Consider the following 22,866-nt stretch of genomic DNA (forward strand, 5'->3'; position numbering starts at 1 on the left):
TTATAATGTGGTGACAGAGCCTCTTTAACTATGTAAATATTTTATGGAGGCACCGACGGAACCCAGTGACTAATGGATAGGCACTCAGGAAGCAAAACAACAAAATACATAATTTTCTTAAGCTATAAAAATATACCAGCAAAGAATATGTGCCAGCCTAGAGAAAGTAAGAACAGAGGAACATTTTTTAATAGAAGCTTGTGAGCTAAATATTTGACTACGTTTACAGACACTTTAATCCTATTAGTTTTCCCATGAAACCATGTTAGATACATATCACAAATACAGTATACCTTGTTTCTTAAGTTTGCCATACTTGTTCTAATTCCTTCACATGTTGTGAGTGCTGGGCAACAGGTTAAAGAGGCTCTGTCACCACATTATAAGTGCCCTGTCTCCTACATAAGGAGATCGGCGCTATAATGTAGGTGACAGCAGTGCTTTTTATTTAAAAAAAATGATCTATTTTCACCACTTTATTAGCGATTTTAGATTTATGGTAATGAGTTTCTTAATGCCCAAGTGGGCGTATTTTTACCTTAGACCAAGTGGGCGTTGTACAGAGGAGTGTATTACGCTGACCAATCAGCATCATGCACTCCTCTCCATTCATTTAGGCAGCGCATAGGGATCCTTCTAGATCCTTATGTGCTGTCTTATACTAACACATTTAGGCTATGTTCACACTGAGTATTTTGGGGGAGGAATATCTGCCTCAAAATTCCGTTTGGAACTTTGAGGCAGATATTCCTCTCCCTGCACGCCGATTTCCGCGCCGTTTTTCGCCCGCGGCCATTGAGCGCCGCGGGCATAAAACAGCGAGAAATACGCTTTCTCCTGCCTCCCATTGAAGTCAATGGGAGGTCAGAGGCGGAAGCGCCCGAAGATAGGGCATGTCGCTTCTTTTTCCCGCGAGGCAGTTTTACTGCTCGTGGGAAAAAGACGCCGACACCTCCCATTGAAATCAATGGGAGGCGTTCTCGGGCCGTTTTTGCGACGCGGTTTCCGCGTCAAAGAACTCGGCTAAATACCCCGTGTGAACATAGCCTAACAATACTGAAGTGTTTAGACAGTGAATAGACATTCCACGGGATGTCTATTCACAATCTCTGCATTTCGTTACTCTGTCTGTGGTAGTTACAGCAGAGGAAGCGTGATCTCGCGAGATTATGCCGTAGATGACAGGTTACAACGAGATCACGCTTCCTCGGCTGTAACTACCATAGAAACAGTAATGAAGTGCAGGGATTGTGAATAGACATCCCGTGGAATGTCTATTCACTGTCTAAACACTTCAGTATTGTTAATGTGTTAGTATAAGACAGCACATACTGATCTAACAGGATCCCTATGTGCTGTGTAAATGAATGGAGAGAAGTGTATGACGCTGATTGGTCAGCGTCATAAACTCCCCTGTACAGCGCCCACTTGGTCTAAAGTAAAAATACGCCCACTTGGGCATTAAACAACTCATTAGCATAACTCTAAAATCGCTAATAAATTGGTAAAAATAGATCGTTTTATTAAATAAAAAGCACTGTTGTCACCTACATTATAGCGCCGATCTCCTTATATAGGAGATAGGCCACTTCTAATGAGGTGACAGAGCATCTTTAATTGTTTAATATGGGCACACAAATGGGTGCAAGGTTAAATCCCTATCATCAACTAAGACCACTTCCCAATGCATTCAGACTGAAGAATATTACCAAAAATTATCAAAACCCAAATGGCATTAAATAAAAAATAAAAAAAACATGCTTAACGGTTCACTCACTCAGAGTGAATACAGTTGCTAAGCCTTACTGAAAGATCAGATTATAGCTGCCAATAGAAGTCTATGGAGTAGGGAAGGGGAAGCAGAAGACTTGCTAACAGTCTCCGAAATACAGCACACAGAGTAGATCCAAAATACAGCAGTAATGAGCAGTGTAGCTCTAAATCCAGAACTGGGGTGAGATATAACGCTTACTAGGAAGCTGCAGTGTGTGCATATATATATATATATATATATATATATATATATATATATTATATATATATACACACACACACACACCGCACGGTATCTTTTCTTTGTTTTTTAACATGGGGGCCTATAGGTGACGGATGCCATTGTATGGCATGTGTCATAGGCCTCCATCAAATGTATGCATCGGGAAGCTCCAGTGAGGTAACTGTCCATATACAGACAGTCATCACTGTAGCTTCCCGACACAGCAGAGGTCGCCATGCCTGCAGACTCTGGTTACCCTGTCTCCCCATGTCAGCTCTGTGGCATCCTCTGGGATCCACACAGAGAACCCTCCACCTGCATGGCGGCCATATAACAATTTTGCGAGCAACCAGGCCGACATAGTCAGGGATTCAAAAATTGCTATAGTGCCGCCATGCAGGTGGAGGGTTCTCTACGTGGATCCCAATCACGGGGAGACTTAGCGGCCAGAGTCTGCGGGTAAGGCAGATATTTACGTCACTCGTGTCACCCATTGGCTATAATCCGATTTGTCGGAAAACTTCCTGATCAGGGTCATGAGAGTTCATGACATTTGTTAAATGGATACCATTGTAGTCTATAGGTGACGAATCCACTCCTAGGCATCCTTCACAGCCTACGTTTAAAGTATACGTTGGGAGTTTTTCCTCTCGTATAGGTCAAACGTATGCAAGAAACATGATGTAAACATAGCCTTAGAAACTGCCTCCTCTTCATCAATATATACGGATTCTATTATGGAATTTTGAGCGAGTGAACAGTTGAGAAAATGGGGAGGAGCGGGGGGGAGAAAGAGGCATTTTTCTTTAATAAGATATATATGACAAAGTTTCTCATCTTCACTTGTACTATTGATTTATGTACCGTTATAACCGGAAGTTTGCTTTAATAGTAGTTGTCCCATTAGAGCATATGGATGTGACAGAGGGGGATCCCAGGCTCGACTTCCACTTTGGAAGAGAAATATGCGGCCGTCTGCAGCTGCCCCCAGTGGCACCACATGATTGCCGGGGGTTTCAGCTACTGGAGCTCATTTAGAGAAGAGGTTGTCCACATGTGACAACCCCTTTCATCACTGTATAACGAAGAATTCTACAACCTTTATAAATTACTTTGTGATTCAGTTTATGTTCCTTATCAAGATCCCTATGTGCTGTCAAAACGGAAACAAACCCATAAGGCCCTATAAGTTTTTGCTACTATAGTATCCAGTCTATGCAACCATCTATAGCCAACTCTAAGCTCTGTATTTTGAAAATTGTGTGGAATAAAAACACAAAATGCATTAGAAAGTTGCGAAACCTGATCAAAATGTAACAGGACTGCGAAAGTCAGCCCAGAATACATTTACAAGATAAGGGGATTATAATATATTAAAAATAATGGCAGCACTGCCTAGTGTATTATCGGGTGAAAATCATCACCAGACACTCTACTAGAGTGTATATATATATTCAGGAATGTTTTGGAATGGGTAAGTAATATTCATTACATTTACCTTTGAAGAACACTATTATATAGTTTACATACATAGTAACTGGAGTGAATCAACAGTAAGGGGGAGTTCACACTGAGGTTTTTTTTAATGAGTTTTTCAACGCGGAAACCGCGTCGGAAAACGCGCCAAAAAACGTCCGAAAATGCCTTCCATTGATGTCAATGGGAGGCGGAGGCATTTTTTCCCCACGAGCGGAAAAACCGTCTCGCTGGAAAAAGAGGGGACATGCCCTATCTTCGGGCGTTTAGGCCTCTGACCTTCCATTGACATCAATGGGAGGCAGAGAAAGTATATTTCGCTGCTTTTTTTTGCCTGCGGGCAAAAAAACGCTGCGAAAAATCGGCGTGCAGGCAGAGCAAGATCGGTCTCAAAATTCCAAACGGAATTTTGAGGCAGATTTTCCTCCTGCAAAAAACTCAGTGTCAACCTACAGTGTATTGCCAGGCACTCCTAACATTAAAGCTAGCCTTCTTTAATACGATGCTCTCTTTTGAGCAAGATTCTTTTTCAACATCAGATTACTGGACAGTTCCTTCTATAAGGTAAACAAGTAAAGCATGCTCTGTGCAGACCTGGACAATTGGGAATGCTGGAGATCTGACCTCACAATCTGCAGAACTGTGAATGCAGCACTGGGTGAGAATGTGTTAGAACACGGATGTAACAGCATCAATACGTTTTTCAACTTTGTATGCACATTTTATCTTTATATAAATTGTAAATGGTATTCAAAAGGGGAAACCTTCACTTTTAGGCTAGGGACTTTCTACTACACCTGCTCTGCACTATAATCGAGCTGAAAGGCAGCTTTTAAAAGTCAAGAAAAGACCCCACACGGACACCTTTTGCTCTATGCAATTCCTAAACTGGAGATCAGAAAACAAAAATAGTCCATAGTAATAAAGTTAGAGATTCCAGCAGAATTTATCACAACATGGCTAATGTATTCAGCTCTATAACTGGAAAAGAAAGACAGAAGAATTGTTTTAGTGGGCATTGGTTTGGACCCCACCACTGTCCCTATTAAGTTTTTTGAATAGTCGTCATTTAGCCCTAGCCTGATTTATCATCCGTTCCATCAGACTCTGCCAGTGTCTAACCAGCATAAAAATGTAGCAGGAAAATAATAATCCGAACAAAAACCGCATTACAGAAAACAGCAGGGATTTTTTTTTTTTGCTATGATGAGAGCAATATTTCCTGTTCCAGTTATAGCATGTAAAGGCAGAGCTCATATGAATATCCAGAATTATTGAGACATCTATTGTTTGAGCCTTCATTATAAACCCAGCCTAAGTCCTTATGCTCATTAGAAAAGAGAAGGTTGGATCCAGCGCTGATGTAGATAAAACGGAAACTTATTCCAAGTTTAATTCGGTCATGTTAAAACAGGATCAAGGAGAGTGATGTCCTGGAGTGCAGGGAGAGGTTTCAAAGATATGGGGAGCCTACGCGTTTCAGACGCTTCCTGCATCCTTATTCATGGCTGGTGTTGACCTTATGCTCATGTATTGTGGATCTGTGTGGTACTGATCTGTAATACAGCACCCATATAATTCTACGGGCCCATATTCCGGTCACCCGATCTGATCCATCGCATGCCATATTATAGAGGTATTTTCCCCTAGAAACATAGCCCATGGAGTGCCTACGGATATGTAATATGGACCTGTAGGGACTGTCACATGGTGTGTGCATGAGCCCTAACAAGGTCTATACAAACTTACCTGTGAGAAAATACATTAACTGGTGGACTGATTTAGGTGGCTAAATTTATCATTAGACAATTTCCGGCTAGACTGTTAAATCTATTGAGTCCCCACAAGCTTTCTGTTTATAGTAAAAACATATTTCCAAGGTGAAGGTAAACACAGCAGCATCACATTTACACAACATAGTAGCACTGCCATCGTTCTTATGAATTAGGGGTGTGACCCGCACAAGGTGATCTTCGACACCTAACACGTAGCTTAGATTACAAGAATAATGCTTACTATAGAAGTTAAATACATAGGAAGCAATCATGAAACTAGTTACGTCAGCCGCTAAGAAATACAAGGACAATTATCTCTGGTATCAAGTTAGGAAATTAAAATGATGTAAAATAAACATTAAAATATGGAGATTAACGCATGTCATAATTCAAATTGTTACAATTACATAACCATTTGGCACAACTATTTAATGTACATTACTAATGTCATTTAAATAAATTACTTCTGAAGGCAAAACTGGTTTGGCAAAACGAAACAAAATCAGCCAAATCAGTAACTTCATCATAACTCTTTATAAAAAATAAAAAATAAAAGTGTCTGGGATGCAACTATTTCCGTCCCATGTGTCAGTGCAAAATGGGGAAGCAGGATTTTATCATAGGGTTTAGAACACAGATCATACACATGACAAAGTATTATCCATTGCTGGGCAAATATCAAGCAAGGATTGCAGGAGAGTTAAGCTAGCCATACACTAGGTGAAAGTTGGCCAAATTGTTCGCGATGGTCAACTTCTGTCTGCTGAAATGTGATCGACCAGGTTGGAAAATTTCGACCATACATGTGTGTCATGATCGGCCGAATTTGGCCAATCATTTGCAATTTTGCACAGGCCCCGGGAGTCAGCTTTTTTCTTTTTAACACGGACTTCCTGATCTTCCAGTTTAGTCTCTTCTGTTGCTGGCGGGATTGTTTGTACAAGCGATCCCACGGAGGAACATTCTTTTATGTGTATGACTGGCCTTAAATTATTATAAAAGAGGACATGGCACTCCAAAAATGTCTTCTTTGAAAAATAATTTTATTTGCAATCCACAGACTTAAATAATCAAAACAATATTTCTACCAACGCAATCCGGTAAGGTTAAGAAATTGTATTTGTATTTCTCATGCTGCAATATATTTTCTGTAACAATGTATATATAGCCCATTCTAATGAATGTTGCTCGTATTTATCCCATTCCTTTTTTCTTTTCACTAGTACAAATTTACAATTTATTCGAAATTTAGTTAAATGATGTTCATACATAATGCATTATGCAGGGCACCCGGCTATTTTGATATTATCATTGTGATATTTTCTATATTCTGTTTTTTAATTATAATGACATAAATTAATGTTAATATTTAAGTCTGTGGATTGCGAATAAAATTATTTTTCAAAGAAGACATTTTGAGTGCAAGGTCTTCTTTTCTAATATTACGGAGTTGAACCCTACCTGTGCACCCTCTATTCTGAGTGCCATGGTTTCTTCCATAATGATTTGACCTTAAAATATGCCACTAGGTATGTTCGGCAGAGAGTATGGGTCAACATGACCAGGCGGGAATGACAGGCATGGACAGGAGAACAGTCACTCAAGCAATTTCCTGGCAGGTAACGAGTGCCGAACGACATGTTCAGCTTGCCGATCAGTATTCGATTGATCCATTTACAAGGAGCAATAATCACAAGTATGGGGAGGAACAATCGTTAATACGATCATTCATCCCCTTACGTTTTGTATCTTATCTGCAGCACATCCCGTTTACATGAGATGTGCAGTCGACAAGCTACCATTTTTTGGGCCGTATAAAAAACCAAGCAGTCGATGAATGAGCGTTCGCTCGTTGGTCAGCAGATCACTGCTCTGTTTATACAGGGAAATGATCAGGAACAGGCGCTTGTTTGCCCAATCATTGTCCCATGTAAAAGGGCCTTAACTCTCAGCAGCTGGAACCAAGACAAATGTGCGTCATGTCCTCCATCTTCTTCCCTCTTTTTGGATCCATTCCTTTTATGGTTATAAAAACGTCTATTTTTTTATATTGCCGCTCAACCCCATTAAATTGAATAGTGCTTAGCTGCAATACTAGACAAAGCCCATGAATACGAGTGGCGCTGTTTTGGAGAGGAGAGGAGAATGTTAGCTTTCTCACCTTGCACAACATAATGTTCCAATGGGCCCCCAAAGGAATGTTTAGAGAGTAAGGCTGGGTTCACACGACCTATTTTCAGGCGTAAACGAGACGCATTATGCCTCGATTTACGCCTGACAATACGGCTACAATACGTCGGCAAACATCTGCCCATTCATTTGAATGGGTTTGCCGATGTACTGTGCCGACGACCTGTCATTTACGCGTTGTCGTTTGACAGCTGTCAAACGACGACACGTAAAATGACTGCCTCGGCAAAGAAATGCAGGACACATATACATTATATGTAGGACACTTCTTTGGACGTAATTTGAGCCGTTCATTGAATTCAATGAAGAGCAGCTCAAACATACATCCGTCAAAGACGCCTCGCATAATGCGAGGAGGAGCAATTACGTCTGAAATGACGGAGCTGTTCTCTCCTGAAAACAATCTGTAATTTCAGACGTAAAAGGCAGCTATCGTGTGCACATGCCCGAAGTCAAATAAAAAACAAAATCATGGATCATTAGAGCTAGTGGTACCTTGTAATGCCTGCTACAATACTATTGTGTGACTTGGATCGCATGGTGACACTTGCATTCAGAGCAGCTCATAAACTTTGTCTTTAGCGGAGAATATGGTTCCTCACAAAGGAGCGTTTCAAGGACTGTACTGCGAGCCCACAGCGCAGTTCGTGTACCATCGTACGGGTTTGTGCACACCATAGTAGCATGTTCAGGAAGCCGAATATTAAACGGATGATTTATTTAGTGTCTCTCACATCAGCAATTAATACCCACGTGCATGCGTTCCCATTGATTTAAGGCCAGAGGTACAAAGATGTCAGAAACAAAAGCGGATTGTACATTTCTCTCGAAAGAGCGGTCATTCTAGCAGTCACGGTGGTCCTAGTTCAGGTAGCCCAGTAATAACACCTTAGACAGGTTTATGGCAGACCAGAATGTGTGAAAGTGACGTTTCCCTTTAAGAAGCTCTGACAGTTCTCTCTTGATACAATGTTTCATTATTCATAATAATAAATAAATCTAATATGTAAACACCACATGATACAGTTCCAGCCGGAAATCCACCAGAACGTAGGACATATGCTCTGCCCATTACTGGGCTTCTTAGATCTCCTGCAGTTAGAAATCATTTCCTTCTTGTTTCAACGAACGTTTATATAAAATGTCACCAGTACATCGCGCTGCCCCCGATCACACACCATAAACGGAAATGTAGTGAGAGGTTTATGTGGAGGTGGAGCTGCAGATGGAGGTGCAGGAAGTGAATGGAAATAAAAGTATCTTCTGAGCAGCTGCAGATCCATCAGACAATCCATATAGATACATTATACATCTATGTGTGTATATATATAAATCTAATAGAAAACCCAATACATCCCCATGTGAACAGTCCAAAGCATAAACAATGGCACAAGTCACATCGGGCTGGAAATACAAGTAGAGCCGCCTGTCAGATCAGGATGCCCATAAGAGGAGGGGGAGGGGCGGGATGTAGACACTTCCATCAATATTGCATCATGCTACATGATGCTACAATGTGCGGGAAGGAACCGGATTAGCGCGAATATTTCCCACGTCAGAAATTTACGTCATGTACTATTCTTACGATAACCGATATCTGTTATAAAACTACACACCAACTATAAAACACGACATGTATTACACTACATAGATATTACACCCCACCGCCATGTGCCATATTGTAATAGAGAAGGACGGCAGCTGCCATGCGCTCAGGAGACATACATCGATATAATGCGACCAGCCATATCCCAGAGACAAAGGCCTCATCTGGGAAATGTCATGTATAAAACTAATATAAAAGATTGATTAGTGTTAATAGAAAAAAAAGTGACTAAAAAGAGGCGCCAAGACTGACGCGATGTAGAGAACGTTCTGTATAGACCGTGTCCTGTAGATGATACATTGTATGTGCCCGCTCTGTGGTGATATAAGGGGCAAGTACTCACCACAGTAGGTGCTGGGCACTGGCTCTGCTCCGGGCACTCGGCTCCTTCTCTCACACAAGGTCGCCTGTGTAGTAATAGGCAGCAATGTGGCAGCAGCGTGCTTCGTGTTGCCGGCTCTCGCCACTCCTTGTCAATATTACATCAGCCGCTGCCCCTCCTTCTCTCCTCCTTGCAGGCTGCCAAGACGACACAGAAGTGGCTGAGGGTTATACTGAGGCTGGGAATGCCCACCTCTCCTGCTCTGGGGGTATAAATACTATACTAGTGCCCACCTCTCCTGCTCTGGGGTATAAATACTATACTAGTCTATTATATATTCTGTAAAATGGTCACTAGTCAAGGTCTGGGGGAGGGGGTTATACATCCGGGTCCTCAGGGTACAGAGAGGTGACTCACAGGAGTAGGACGGGACAGGAGGGGCTCCGGCCCATAGATAATAACTATGGAAATTACAGGGGAATTGACTGTATTATACGCTTTACATAGTATATATTAGGAGGTCCATGTCAATGATGTAGCTATAGGGGTTACATAGGGTATAGTCAAATTGGTTCTCTACATGGGCCATGAAGCATTGTGTGCAGGTGGGATGGAGACACAGTCATGTATCCCGCTATAAAAATGACTATATTATTTTTATAGCCTATACAGTTTTATGTAATCGCATATGGCGAAAGTTTTGGCCGATGTGTTAAAGAGGATCTGACCGGTTGTGAGCTGCCTCGGGTGAGGTATAAATCATATATATCATACCCCTTGAAAAAGCTATCCACGCGAAACGCGCGTTGGGGTCTCTCCACATTTGGAAAGTTACCAGGATCATAGGAACCGCATGGGTTAGTAACGTTACTCGCTGTGCCCTATATTGATTCACTCGCTTTTATACTTAGAACTACACTCTGGGAAGATCTGTGGGCCTTATTTAGGCTTAGTTATTTTGAACCTTCTGTTTGACGCTTTGTATACATGCCAGCATGGCTTGTGCTATTCGATGTTACTTACCTCGTACTCTGTTTTATATTAACATTACTATGAGTTTGGCTGTACTTGTGATACGATCCATTTAGATACCGTACCTTGGTTTCTTGCTCTGTCAGTCATTGCTATCAAATCTTCCTCTCAGAAAGAGTTCACATTATATCTTTTATTGGAAGTTTTTTCTTCCTTCTTTTGTGCTATATAGGAGTGGTTCCTCTTTGTTCTCCTACGTTATTTGGAGGTATATAGTTGTCTGATTTGTAGTCTACTTTTTAATCTATATGTAACTTGTATTGTCAAATAAAATTTATTTTTCTATGCCTTTGGCAAATTATATTCTAATAGTGTATGACTCCTTGTTCTTTGTGTTTTTCTAATGTATTTTGGAGTTTCTATTCTGACATTGGGGAGGTCTAAATCCGCACTCGCTGGTGACTTAGCCCACATAGTAATTTTCCTTGTTGATACATATGTTTATATTACTCGGGTGAGGTATAAAGTAGTAACAGACGCGCTGATTCAAGCTTCATGCACACGACCGAATTTGCAGGCCGCAAAACACGGATCCTAGAGGCTGTCGTGTGCTGTCTGTTTCTGTTTTTGCTTGTCCCATACACTACAATGGGTGAGATGGACCATAAATACGGACAAGAATAGGTGCTCTTCTATAATTTTGCATAACGGACACACGGATCCGCAAAAAAAAACAAAAAACGGATCTGTGCATAGCCCCATAGAAATGAGTGGTACAGTATGCTGTCTGCAAAAACATTGGATAGGGCACGAAAGAAAACAATAGTCATGTGCATGAGCCCTTATATGTTTTACTTGGGGCGCGAGGCCAGGGATGCAGCACTTGATATTGATATATTCACGCTCCCCCCAGCCAATGGTTGGCACATTTTTTCCTATAAAGGGGCAGTCAAATGTGGCGTATTTGCCTTGTATTTTCACAGCAAGAAAATATGCAGCCCAAAACTGTACAATTTCCAATAAAAATAAAAATATTCCCAAAGGCTTCTTTCACACTAGCGTTAGTATACGTTTACCTCTCTTCCGTCAGAGGAAGAGAGGATAGGAAAGCAACGGTTCCGTTAGAATTACCATTGATTTCAATGGTAATTATTTTGTTTCAGTTGCTTACAGTTTGTCTCCGTTCGTTAGGTGTCCGTTTTTTTTTTAAGGAAGCTAAATTGCAGTCTGCATAACTTTTGTTTCCGTGAAAAAAATCAGAAACCTAGCGAACCAAGACAAACGGAAAGCAACTGAAACAAAAGAATTACCATTGAAATCCATGGTAATTCTAACGGAACCGTTGCTTTCCGTTTAATCTTTCGATCCTCTCTTCCTCTGACGGAAGAGAGGGAAACGTATAGTAACGCTAGTGTGAACTTAGCCTAACAGATTTCTCTAGTTCTTGCGCTGCAAAATATTTTTCCCATAGGTTCAGATCATACAGTTTACTGCAGCATATTTTCCCGCTGCAGAAATAAAAGGTAAATACGCCACGTGTGACTGCACCCTTACTGTGCCGAGAGAAATTGTCACTCAATGAATGGAGGGCAGGAAAAGCGTGCATATAATAGACTTAAGCGCTGCAGCCCTGGCCACGTGCCGCAAATATAACATGTCAATTCTCCGAAACTACTGGAATTTACCAAGAACAATACTAAGCGTCGGATGGAGTGGTGTAAAGCACCCCGCTACTGGACTCTGGAGCAGTGGAAACGTGTTCTGTGGAGTGATAAAGGTGGGCCTAGGCCCCTTAGTTCCAGTGAAGGAAAATCCTAATGCTTCATACCAAACAGTGGCGTAGCTATAGGGGTTGCAACGGTCGCAGTTTGTATGTGCCGTGATGCCGACACTTCCTGGTTACGGGCATGGTTTGTTTAGACGTCACAGTCACATGGTACCCTCAGTATACCATGTGACCGTGACGTCACGAGAGGGGGCGTTCCAGCCACTGTAGAAGAGCAGATGCGGAAGAGCATGGAAGACTGTAGGTGAGCTGCAGAGGGTGCCCGTAATGTAGGTGTGTTGTATTGTATTGTACTGTCTGTTGTATTGTACTGTCTGTGTTTGCTGTAGAGAGAGGAGAGAGGGGCTTTAAATTACAGGCCCCCCTCTCCTCTCTCCACCGCAAACACAAACTGCACAACACAATACATTACAAACTGTGGGTCGCACTCCCCCGGGGGGTTGTGTGAAGACCTCCAGGGGGTCGCAAACCACTCACCGAGGTCCTGCTTCCAACTGTATTTGCGTCCTCAGGACGCAGATCCAGTTGAATTTAATCCTGGAGCAAGGAGCTGACAGCTCCTTCCTCCAGCATTCACTGTCGTGAGCTATTAGCGGCTCGGCGCAGACAGGTGCGATTTAGTGACGTCATCGCGCCTGTCTGCGCCGAGTCACTCATAACACAGGGCAAAGGAGGAGAAGGATCTCCTCCTCCACCCATCATGGGAACGGGGATAGGTAAGTAACTTTATTATTTTTCTATTATTCACATATGGAGGAATTATACTGTATAAGGAGGGGGCTGATATGGTGGCAGCTATGAGGGGCATTACTGTATGGGAGGCTGATATGGTGGCAGCTATGAGGATCATTATACTGTATGGGGGCATTATACATTGTGGGGCAGCTAAGGAGGGCATTATACTGTGGGGGCAGCTATGAGGGGCATTATACTATATGGGGCTGCTATGGGGGCATTATACTGTATGTGGGCATTTATGGGGGGGTATTATACTGTATGGGGCATTATACTTTATGGGGGGCATTATACTGTATGGGGCTGCTATGGGGCATTATACTGTATGGGGGAATTTATGAGGGGCATTATACTGTATGGGTTCTTCTATGGGGAGATTATATTGTGCGGGGGGCAGCTACGGGGAGCATTATACTGTATTGGGGCAGTTACAGGGAGCATTATACTGTATGGGGCAGATACGGGTAGCATTATACTGTATGGGGCAGCTATTGAGGCATTATACTGTATGGGGCCACTATGGGGGCATTGTACTTTATGGGGGGCATTATACTGTATGGGGCTGCTATGGGGGCATTATACTGTATGGGGCTGCTATGGGGCATTATACTGTATGGGGGCATTTATGAGGAGCATTATATTGTATGGGGTCTTCTATGGGGGGATTATACTGTGTGGGGGACAGCTACGTGGGAGCATTATACTGTATAGGGGCAGTTATTGGGAGCATTATACTGTATGGGGCAGTTACAGGGAGCATTATACTGTATGGGGCAGTTACAGGGAGCATTATACTGTATGGGGCAGCTACGGGGAGCATTATACTGGATGGGGCGGCTACGGGGGGCATTATACTGTGTAGGGGCGGCTATGGGGGGGAAGTATACTGGGGGGCTGTTGGGCAAGGCGGCTGGCCATAGGAGCGGCAGGGGTCTTGTGGTGTTGGGGAGGGGTAGGGGGGGCCCAAGCTGAATTCTTGCACCAGGGCCCATGAGCCTTTAGCTACGCCCCTGATACCAAGACATTCTAGACAAACATATTCTTCCAACTTTGTGGGAACAGTTTAGGGTTCGGCCCTTTCCTGTTCCAGTGTGACTGTGTCCCAGTGCAGAAAGCAAGGTCCATAAAGGCATGGTTGGGTGTGGAAGAACTTGACTGGCCCACATAGAGCCCTGGCCTCAACCCCATCAAACACCTTTGGCATGAACTAGAATGGAGATTGTGAACCAGGCCATCTTGTCCAACATCAGTGACTGACCTCACAAATGCTTTGCCGGATAAATGGGCAAAGATTCCCAGAGACACACACCAAAATCTTGTAGAAAGTCTTCCCAGAAAAGTGGAAGCTGTTTTAGCTGCAGAGGATGGACCAACTCTATATTAATCCCTATGGATTTAGAATGGGATGTCATAAAAGCTCCTCCAGGGGTAATGTGTAGGTGTCTCAATACTTTTGTCCATATAGTGCATGTCATTTAAGAAAATGCATGGCTAAAGAGATATTTGCAAATAAAATGTCAATGGGGCAGGCACTGTTTATTCCTGTAGTCATTAGTTACGTCCCCCAGCTGTCTTTTTTAAGAGGATGTGCATTGACAGATACCACAGTCCTGTCCTCTGCTTCTCCTATTCTCAGCACCAACAAGCAGAACGAAGTGATGTCACTCACTGTGATGCTCCCCTCTTACACTGAAAGAACAGCTCCGTCCTGCTGCAGTGTAGGCTCTGTTCACATCTGGGTGGTGATTTCCGTTAAAAACCGAAACCGCTGATAGAGTGCCGGATCTATTGCATGATGGAAACCAATAGTGCCTGACAGACCCTAATGACTTATAATGGGGTCCGTCAGGTTCTGTCATGGAGTCCGTCGTTTTGTTGGAAAGAATACAGGCTGCACTATTCTTCCTGTTAAATATTATGGAATTTGTGACCGACGCTCATGACGCCTATGTGAATATGGCCTTACATGAGCTGCTGTATAGTAAAAGATACAAGCAGAATGTTGCTCACGGCTGGCTTTGACAGGAGCCGTCCTGCTCTTATCTTACACTACTCATTCACCTCACTCCCTTATCATCCAAGACTAACACTAACCAGGGGAAGATAAGAAAGAAAATATAAGACTCTGTTCACATTGCGTCAGAGCCCTACCTTCAGTATATGCATCACTCTATACATCACCTAGCATATGACAAAAGAGTATTCTATTGGCATACGCTGGGCCGGTATGCGCTGGCATACTTTGTATGAAATAGTGTAGTTTACAACACACAAAGGTATACAGTAAAGAAAATGTATGCTGCGTGGTATATGTTTTATTTTACAATGGGATACTATGGGCGATGTATCCCACTGTGTGCCTATTTAGTTGGATACATCACAACCTTCCATTAGATGTATACGTTGGTAGATCCTCCCAAAGTATACCTCCAGAGAAGGGCTCCGATTTAAAGAGGCTCTGTCACCAGATTATAAGTGCCCTATCTCCTACATTATCTGATCGACGCTGTAATGTAGGTGACAGTGGTTTTTATTTTGAAAAACGATAATTTTTGAGCAAGTTATGAGCAATTTTAGATTTATGCTAATGAGTTTCTTAATAGACAACTGGGCATGTTTTTACTTTTTACCAACTGGGCGTTGTACAGAGGAGTATATGAGCATGACCAGGGGCGTAACTAGGAAAGACTGGGCCCCATAGCAAACTTTTGACTGGGGCCCCCCCCTCCCCTGGGTGTCACACAACCCCCCCCCCCCCGCTTGTAGATAGTGCCCTTTTTACAGCCCCCCCTGTAGATAACGCCATACAGCCCCCCTCTGTAGATAGCGCCATACTTCCCCCTGTAGAGAACGGCATACAGCCCCCCTGTAGATAACGCCATACAGCCCCCCCTGTAGGGAACGCCATACAGCCCCCCCTGTAGAGAACGCCATACAGCCCCCCCTGTAGGGAACGCCATACAGCTCCCCCCTATAGGGAACGCCATACAGCTCCCCCCCTATAGGGAACGCCATACAGCCACCCCCCCTGTAGGGAACGCCATACAGCGTCCCCCCTCCCAAAAAAAGGCGACATACAGTGTGTCCTACAAAAGACATGTATCCCCTCTCCACAGGATCTCCACAGGATAGGGGATACATGTGTGATCGCTGGCAGTGATAGGGAGAACGGGGGACTGAACGTCCCCTGAAGTTCTCCATGACTAACCTCTGACTTCTGGCGTCTGCGCAGCTCAATAACAATGAAAGGAGCGCTGGTCACGCATGCGCACAAGCACGACCGGCGCTCCATTCATTTCTACGGAGCTGCCGACACAGACCCCGGAAGTCCGAGGTTTGTGATGGAGAACTTCAGGGGACTTTCAGTCCCCCGTTCTCTTTATCAATGCCAGCGATCACACATGTATCCCCTGTCCTAACGACGTGATTTTTGCGACGTTTTTTCCGTAGACAATGCAGGTTTCTTTTTTTATTAATTTTATACACACCTTTTTTGCTATTTTAGAATTTTTATTCATAAAGTTTGAAAATAGTAAAAAAATAAGCTTTTTTACATTTCAGCTATTTTTTTTTTGGTAATAACATAGTTTTACCCTAAAATAGACCTTTTATTTGTGATCGTCATTGTCTACCGTAAATTTTTATATATTACATGTCTATATTAGGGTAATTGGGTCAGCGCTAGCGTTACAACAATGATTGGCGGGGGGAACGTTTTTTTTTGGGGTCGGTATTTTATGTGTATTTATTATTTACATTTTTTTTGCACTTTACTTTATTATTTTTTTATTACCATGGTCTGTCCCTCAAAGGTCAAAAAAGACCTTTGGGGAACTTTATATATTTTATTTCTTTCTTTTGCACCATGTTTTCCCACTGTAACTGGAGCTGCACAGCAGCCCCAGTTACAGGGGAAATCAGCCCTCTCATAGTGACGATTGTCACTAATAGGGCTGTGCTGGGTCTAGTAAGACCCAGCAACAGTCTGCCACTAACGGCACCCGGCGATCATGTGACCAGTCACATGATCACCGGGAGGAATAGAGACAGCGGCGCGGCCGCTGCCTCTATTCATATACACAGCGTTCATTGAGCGCTGTGTACAAGTGATCAGAGAAGACAGAAGCAGCGAAAGCTGCTTCTATCCTCTCCTCAGGGTCCCCGGCAGTCCCTGACAGCCGGAGACCCGACATTCAGCTGCCCGATCGCGCGGGCAGCAAGTTAAAGCCCGAGCCGCAGAAAGTCTATGGCTCGGGTTTTAAGGACCCTGACCGCTGGCCGTAAAAATACAGCCAGCGGTCGGGAACCAGTTAATGGCAGAGCGGGGAGATACCTCCCTGCTCTGCCGTAGTGTTCAGTGGCGTCCCGCTGTAGCAGCCACAGCGGCTGCTAGCGGAGCCTCCGGCCACGGTGGGGGCCCGTGCCGGCAGGCGACACGGGCCCCCTCATGCCGCGGGCCCCGTAGCAGCCGCTACTGCTGCTACGGCGGTAGTTACGCCACTGAGCATGACCAATCAGTGACTAATCAGCGTCATACACTTCTCATTGTTCCAGCCCAGCTTCTTTCACTGCACAATCACACTGTAACAATGGGCTGGAACAATGAGAAGTGTATGACGCTGATTGGTCACTGATTGGCCAGCGTCATACAAGTAAAGTAAAGTAAAAACACGCCCAGTTGTCTATTAAGAAACAAATTAGCATAAGTCTAAAATTGCTCGTAATGTGCTTAAAAATTATAGTTTTTCAAAATAAAAACCACTGTTGTTATCTACATTACAGCGCCGATCACATTATGTAGGAGATAGGGCACTTATACTCTGGTGACAGAGCCTCTATAATGTGAACAGAGCCTAAAATAAATCTAATTTCTTTTTTTCTGGCAGGGCAGAGAGCTGGAATCTGGCTCACAAAGTCATATGCATATATATATATATATATATATATATATATATATATATATATATAAACACAGGGCCGTCAGGCAAGTAATGATAGGGCTCGCAGTGGTCTCAATTGCGACTGGGCCCTGAATCCAGGGGGCCCGCGGCCCCCCTGCACCACGTCTATAAAAACTTACTATAGCAACTGGGGCCTATCTAATAAAATACAGTGGCCCCGTTTACTATAGTAATAACAATACTCTTACCCTCCTCGTTCCTGAGTGCAGCGGAGGTCTTGGCATCTCTACACGGCATGACGTCACAACGCTGTGCACTGCGCATGACATAGACAACGTCATGATGCGGGATGGCATCAGGAACTTCTCTGCGCCCGGAGACGAAGAGGAGGTTAAGTAAAACATTACTGTCTGCTGGGCCCTGTATTTAAAGAGGCTCTGTCACCACATTATAAGTGCCCTATATCCTACATAAGGAGATCTGCGCTATAATGTAGGTGACAGCAGGGCTTTTTATTTAAAAAAATGATCTATTTTCACCACTTTATTTGCGATTTTAGATTTATGCTAATGAGTTTCTCAATGGACAACTGGGCGTGTTTTACTATTGACCAAGTGGGCGTTGTACAGAGGAGTGTATGACGCTGACCAATCAGTGACCAATCAGCGTCATACACTTCTCTCCATTCATTTAGGCAGCTCATAGGGATCCTTTTAGATCGCTATGTGCTGTCTTATACGAACACATTAACAATACTGAAGTGTTTAGACAGTGAATAGACATTCCACGGGATGTCTATTCACAATCTCTGCACTTCGTTACTGTTTCTGTGGTAGTTACAGCAGACTCTCCCCTACCACCGCAAAGCCAATGCCACTTTCTGTGCGCCCACACCCATCTTGTCTCCCTGCCTTCCACAGAACCACTACCACATTCTGTCCCCCTGTACCCTACCATCCACAATACTAATAACACCTTCCTTGACCCCTTCCCCAACAGAGTCCCTACTACCTTTTGTCATCAATGCCCCTCACAGTGCCCCTGCCACCTTGTCCCCCAGTCACAAGTCACCCACGGTACTCCTACCACCTTCTGTATCACCCGCGCTCAACAGAGCACCTGCTATCTTTTGTCTTGCATGTCCCTGACCCCCCTCACAGAGTGTCCCTGTTACCTGCTTGTCACCTCTACCATAACAGGGACCCAATCTCATTCTGCACCTCTGCTCCTACAGAGCTTCTGCCACTTTATCCCCCCCATCCCATACAGTACCCCTTCCACCTTCTGTGCCCTTCCTCCCCTAAGAAAGCCCTTTCAACCTTTTGTTTTCCATGTCCTTGCTCTCTCTCATAGAGCCCCTGCCACATGTTTCTGTCCACTCTCCCTCAAACGGAACCTCTGCCTCTTTCTGTATTTTCTGTCCTCTCACAAAGCCCCTGCCGCCCTACCTCCCGCAAAAGCTCATTCTACCCTGCATCTGACCCACCTGCAAACTTGTGCTTCCTCTTAACCGCTCCTTACCCCCCATAAGGGGGGCCCAGACTTCTTCGCAGTGTGGGGCCCAGGAATTGTCACCGCTGCCATGCATATATTATATATATATATATATATATATATATATATATATATATACACACACACTCACACACACACCGTTTAGCCATAGCATTAACCCCTTAATGACCAGCCTATTTTAGACCTTAATGACCAAGACATTTTTTGTTTTTCCAAGTGCTATAACCTTTTTATTTTTGCGTCGACATAGCTGTATAAGGTCTTGTTTTTTGCGGGACAAGTTGTACTTTTTAATAGCACCATTTTGGGGGACATATTATTTATTGATTAACTTTTATTAAGTTTTATTTGGGGGGAAATAGAAAAAAACCTGAAATTTCGCCGATCTTTTTCGCGTCTTAAATCTACGCCGTTTACCGTGTGATATAAATAACACAATAACTTTATTCAGCGGGTTGTTACGATTGCAACGATACCAAATTTGTATAGTTTTTGTATGTTTTACTACTTTTACACAGTAAAAACGCTTTTTTTTCAAAATTATTTGTTTTTGTGTCTCCATATTTGAAGAGCCGTAACGTTTTTATTTTTTCGCCGATGCGGTTTTTTTTTGCGGGAAGACTTGTAGTTTTTATTGGTACCATTTTGGAGTAGATGCGACTTTTTGATCACTTTTTATCACATTTTTTTAAAGTCAGTATTCACAGAAAACAGCAATTTTTCCATAGTTTTTTATTAAATTTTTTACGGCGTTCACCGTGCGGGTTAAATAATGTAATAGATTTATAGTCGGGGTCGTTACGGACGCGGCGATACCAAATATGTGTAACTTTTTAACTTTATTTTGTTTTTTTTAATAGTAAAGCATTTTGTAAGGGGAAAAGCTGGGTTTTTCATTTTTTTTCAATTTTTTTTTTAAATTAACTTTATTAAACTTTTTTTTCACTTTTTTACTAGTCCCACTAGGGGACTATAATATGCGATTCTGCGATCGCATTTATAATACACTGCAATACTTTTGTATTGCAGTGTATTACTGCCTGTCCGTTTAACACGGACAGGCATCTGCTAGGTCATGCCTCCGGCATGATCTAGCAGGCATTCGCTCCAGGCAGACCTGGGGGCCTTTGTTAGACCCCCGGCTGCCATTGGAGACACAGACACTCGGCGATCGTATCGCCGGGTGTCGGTGGGAGAGAGAGGGAGCTCCCTCCCTCTCTCCAAAACCACTCAGATGCGGTGCACGCTATTGAGCACCGCATCTGAGATGTTAAACGGGTGAGATCGATACTAATATCGATCTCACCCGGCAGAGCAGGGACGCCCCCAGCCCTCAGCTGCCTCTGGCAGCTGAGAGCAGGGAGATTTGACAGCTCCCTGCTCTGTTTACTTATTCCGATGCCGCGACGTAAAAAGTCTATGGCATCGGAATAAGGCCCGTTAGTGACCGACATAGAAACACGATGGGCCGGTCACTAACGGGTTAAAAGCACCTGCCTAATATTGTGTAGGTCCCCCTCATACTACCAAACTGCTCTAAACCGGTGAGGCATGGACTGAAATTTTCCTGTGGCACCAAGATGTTAGCAGCAGGTCCTTTAAATGGACACTAACTTTTCAACCAATTTATGCTAATAGTATACCTGCTATAGATCAAGTTTGTATTTTACTTAAAATGTTGTTGTTTTAGCTATGTTAATTCTGTTTGAAGTTACTGCAAACAAATGAAATACGGTCAAGTGATACCTTAACAATATGAGGACTTTATTGGAAAAGCATTTTAAAATCCACCCGGCATGGCAAAGGGATCATACAAGACCGCTAACGCGTTTCAAACTAAAAAAAACGGAGTTCTTAGTCATAGCACATGTGTAAAGCGCGGGATACACATTTAAATAAACAAAACCCAGTGAAAGTGAAAAATAATAGTCACCTGTGGTAAGAGGCAAATCCGCCTCGGGGCATCAGAAGTGGACGTGGTGCAATAGCAATCAAAGGGATCAACTTTCTAGAAAGAGATACGTGTGTGTATATATGGAGCCCATGACAACGATTGCCATATAAGCAAACTTTAAAAGATGGGTAAATACAAAACTGTATAAAAAAAAAAAAGGAAAGGCAGGCCATAAAGAGATGCGTTTGAGTCTCGTCATAGATATAAAGTGCAAGTGCAAGCACGTTGATACTGCTAATAATAATAATAATAATATTATGTACCCGATCCTGGGAGCAGAATAAAATGCTGGTCATACACATATACATATAAAACCTCAATCTGTTCTTTAGTAAATGGTTTGTCAGAGAGATTAAGCACATCAAGTTCCTTTGTATCTAATGTCGATTCCTCAGACGTCGGGACAGGGCAGCTGTAGTATTTATTTTTATGGTTCCGTCCCCTCCTCCTTCTTTTTTTTTTGAAGTGTGATTGCTTCTGTTGTTCTTGTAATAATTTATTGGTTGGTGAACAGTCGGCTCCCTCCATTTTGAACGCTTTAGTTTGATTGACCGGCGATACCAAGTCAGAATAGCTGAAACTGATGTTGTTAAACAAAAGGTATTTTATTTTGCTTCCTTTTCTTCAAAATAGACCTAGGAGTATGATTGGAATGATGCATCCGTTATTCATAATCCTAGTTGTTGGGAGTAATAATGGATATCACGTTGGAATTTGCTTTTTTTGGTAGTGGTGATTGAATCTTTCTAATTTAGCTATATTATTCTGTAAATTTTGATGAAGTTCATCATATTTGGAATGGTCTGAGAAAAATTCCAGGGAGGATTTGATGGTGGTAATTTGCACTTGTATCTCCTTGAGTTTATCCAATTCGTATCTGCTGATAAGTCTTAGCAGGTTCAGAGAGCAAGCGGTTAACAGTTCGTTCCATTCCTCAATAATTCTGTCTGAATATACATTACTTGATATTTTCTTGAGCCTAAGCCCCCTTTTATTATTTATTTTTGTATGTATATCTGAAGCGTGGTCAGATCCCACCAGATTTTAATTTCATGTATCTTTAATTTTTCCAGGGTATGCATTTGGTCTTTCAAATCAAGCTATGTTTGACTAGTTAAATTGTCATTAGCAAACACAATTACCAGTGGCCCAGGGGGTCCCCCTTCCTGTAATCTGCTGTCCACCCCTTGTTGGGAAGCAAAATCTTTAGTTACAAAGCAGAGGGGACGGACTGAGGGAAGTGGGGGGTGTCTCTTCACAGTCTGCCCACACAAATCTATGGAGAGGTGGGCAGGAGCAAATTGCTCGTAATAAGACACGTTGCCCATAAGTCTATGGGGAGGGAAAGGAGAGAAGGAGGATAGAGTAGGGAGAGAAAGAGAGAGAGAAACACACATGCTGCCCATAGAAGTTTATGGTAAGGGAAGGGAGGAGCACGAGGAGGGAGCAGAAAGAGTGAGGAGACACAGGCACGCTACCCATAGAAGTCTATAGAGAGGAGAGGGGAAACAGGAGGAGGCAGCAGAAGCAGAAAGAGGAGACACAGAAATGCTGCCCATAAAACGCTATGGACAGGGGAGGGAATAGCAGGAGCAGAGTTAGAGACACAGAAATACACAGATGTGCCACAGCTTCTGG

At 43.1% G+C, this 22,866-nt stretch overlaps 1 protein-coding gene across 1 annotated transcript in view; it reads right to left on the reverse strand.

The window, feature by feature from the left end:
- The window catches only part of SLC7A1 (solute carrier family 7 member 1), a 50,632-nt gene extending 40,957 nt beyond the window's left edge, over nucleotides 1-9,675 (reverse strand). Inside the window, exon 1 of the mRNA XM_075851680.1 lies at nucleotides 9,387-9,675. The gene's annotated coding sequence lies outside the window, so the exon portion shown is untranslated. The remainder of the gene's footprint in view (nucleotides 1-9,386) is intronic.
- Nucleotides 9,676-22,866: the final 13,191 nt, after the last annotated feature.

This window comes from Rhinoderma darwinii, chromosome 2 (assembly GCF_050947455.1).
Source record: "Rhinoderma darwinii isolate aRhiDar2 chromosome 2, aRhiDar2.hap1, whole genome shotgun sequence".
Taxonomy (NCBI): domain Eukaryota; kingdom Metazoa; phylum Chordata; class Amphibia; order Anura; family Rhinodermatidae; genus Rhinoderma; species Rhinoderma darwinii.